This window comes from Pecten maximus, unplaced genomic scaffold (genome assembly GCF_902652985.1).
Source record: "Pecten maximus unplaced genomic scaffold, xPecMax1.1, whole genome shotgun sequence".
In the NCBI taxonomy this organism is placed as follows: Eukaryota; Metazoa; Mollusca; class Bivalvia; order Pectinida; family Pectinidae; genus Pecten; species Pecten maximus.
Window position 1 is genome coordinate 2,501 of NW_022982125.1, and position 3,093 is coordinate 5,593.

The 3,093-nt window shown below is 47.4% G+C and overlaps 1 pseudogene; it reads left to right on the plus strand.

Moving 5' to 3' along the window:
- Window positions 1–657, plus strand: part of LOC117320366 — a pseudogene marked incomplete at its 5' end in the record, with an annotated part of 3,157 nt that extends 2,500 nt beyond the window's left edge.
- Between the last annotated feature and the right edge of the window lie 2,436 nt (window positions 658–3,093).

Sequence of the window (3,093 nt, forward strand, 5' to 3'; positions counted from 1 at the left end):
ATCCTTTTGACTTTAGAGTTGTTAAGCAAGAGTGTGCAGAAAAGTTACCACATGGATAACTTGGCTTGTGGCAATCCAAGCGTTCATGCGACGTTTCTTTTTGATCCTTCGATGTCGGCTCTCTTCCTATCATTGTGAAGCAGAGTCACCAAGCGTTGGCTTGTCACCCACAATAGGGAACGTGAGCTGGTTTTTAGACCGTCGTGAGACAGGTTAGTTTATTACCCAACTGATGACATGTCTTTGGCAATGGTAATCCTGCTCAGTCACGAGAGAACCGATGTTCAGACATTTGGTTTATGTGCTTGCTAGATAAGCCAATGGTGCAAGCTACCATCTGAGGGATTATGACTGACGTCCTCTAAGTCAGAATCTCGCCCCAATCTGTAACGATAACTTTCTGCCTCTCTGCGTTGGGAGGCAACGATAAGCGCGGACGGGACCGCTTCGGCGTCCGCCGATGGTAAGCCACAGCAACGGTCAATTTGGTAACGTCTTGAATTCCTCGTTCTATCCGAAACGATATCGATCCCATCACTGAAAGGTGTAAAATAATTCGTAGACTCCTAGTTCCGGTCCGGGTATCGGTACTTGTAGAGTGCGGCCCCACCTCACTGCGATCTCTTGAAATTCAAAATCCGTATACTACAGATTTGTCCACTTTTGATGGACAAATCTGCGAGGCAAGTGAGTGTGCGAGAGAGGTGCTCTCTAATAATGCTCTTACTATAATGTACGTTTGCAATAAACCCAATAAAACAAACAATAAAATTTTTTGAATTTTTTTTTTTTACTGAAGTACAACATGTCGTTGGCGTGTTTGACGAAACGAAATTTGAATTCCCCCCGGAACTGGCACCGTGGGAAATCACGAGGCAAATTTTTGGCTGCTGCCAGTCGAAATTTTAATCCTGTGAAAATTTCCACGAGTCAGGGAATCCCGACTCACAGGTAAGTGTCAGGAATGAATTTGTGACTGTGTCATAAAAATTTGAACTCCCCGGTTTTAGCTCGCGGTTTTACTTGTAAACGCTGGGCCGGCCAACGATCCGGCAAACCGTTTTCCCTGGTTAAAATGTCGATGCTATATTTGAACTGGTGTTCGACTCGAAAAAGGGTTTATCATCGAGGCTTTTTTACCAACCCGCGGTTTTAAATTTTTGACTTGTCATGGAAAACAGTCAGCCCGGGGCCCCTGGAGAGTGGGAACGACTTAATTTCGAGCGAGTATTTGGAAAACCTATCAACCCGCTGCCTAGGGAAGTTATCGGCGCCCATTTTTTTGACGACAGAGCGTATCCCAAAAAAACCTCGTCGGGTTTACATGCATCCACTATCTAACGAAGGGTCTGGAGTCTCGGGAAAGCGATTTCTACCCCAATACACTTCAGGTGCAAACAACTTGCCCCCGTTGAGGTCTGCACTGCGCGCGGTAGCTAGATTCGATCTTTGCAACTGCCCCACTCACTCCCCGGCAACGGATAGTATTAGCAAATTTTAGTGTCTTTGTACACAACGAAATAAAACGAAATGTGGAAAAATCCGCATTCGGTGTAGGCAATACCCGGCATTTTTCCAAACTACACGACGTGTGCCCGGGGTAAGAAGGGTTATCTGGTTGACCCGCCAGTAGTCTATCCCTTGTCTCAAAGATTAAGCCATGCATTCAAAGTACATATTTTTTTATGGTGAAACCGCGAATGGCTATTAAAACATTTGGTTCCTTAGATCGTACGATCCTCTTGGTAACTGGGCAATTCTAGACTAATACGAAAAGGCACCGTCACAGGGGCGATTTTTCAGTTCCCAAACCAAACGTCGCAAGCCCTCACTTTTGTGAATCGGTAACTTTTGGCTGATCGCACGGCCCTCGGCCGCGACGTATTTCAAATGTCTGACCTTCAAATTTCGGGTCGTGTATCCTACCCTGGTTGTAACGGGGAAAGGGGAATCGGGGTTCGGTTCCGGGAAAGGGGGCATGAAAACGGGTACCACATCCAAGGAAGGGACAGGCGCGCAAATTACCCACTCCTGGGAGGGGAGGTATGACGAAAATAAAAATCGGGACTCTTTCGAGGCCCCGTAATTGAATGAGTAACTTTAAAAACCCTTTAAAAGGTATCCTTGGAGGGCAATCTGGGGCCGCACCGCGGAATTCAGCTCCAATGCGTATATTAAAGTTGTTGCGTTAAAAAACCGTATTTGGGGTCTCAGATCCGGGTTGCGGCCCCCTCCTTGGTGGCTACTGCTCGCCCCGTCTACCCCCGGTTTTACCCTTGGGCTTTTTGAGGTCTCGGGTGGCCGGGGCATTTCTTTGAAAAAATTAGATGTTCAAGCAGGGACTCGCCTGAATAAGGGCATAAAAATTTGGGAAAAGGACCTCGGTTCTATTTTGTTGGTTTCGGAACTTGAGGGAATGATTAAGAGGGCACGGGGGCATTTTATTACGGGGGGTTAGAGGGGAAATTCTTGATCGCCGTAAGACGAACTACTGCGAAGCATTTTCCAAGAAATTTTTTTTAAACAGACGAAACAAAGGTTCGAAGAATCAGATACCGTCGTATTCTGACCATAAACGATCCAAACTACGATCCGCCGGATTGCTTCAATGACTCCCGGGGACTTACGGGAAACCCAAAATTTTTTGGGTTCCGGGGGGAAATATGGTTCAAAACTAAACTTAAAAGGGAATTTACGGAAGGGCACCACCGAGTGGACCTGGGCTTAATTTGCCCCAAAACGGGAAAAATCACCCGGCCCGGACACTGTAAGGATTGACAGATTGAGACTCTTTTTGATTCGGTGGGTGGTGGGGGCATGGCCGTTCTTAGTTGGTGGAGCGATTTGTCTTTTAAATTTCCCATAACGAAAGAGCCTAGCCTGCTAAATGTTTTACCGTCCCCCTGCGTGGGGAAATTCGAGGGACAAATGGCTTTTTCCCACGAGATTGAGCAAAAACAGGTCTGTGATCCCCCTTTGATTTCGGGGCCCCCCCCACGCGCGCTAAAACCCGAAGGAAAACAACGTTCTTTTTTCCCCTTGGGGCCCGGAAAAGGGGGTTGGGGGACCCCCCGGGTTTGGGAAACCCCTCCC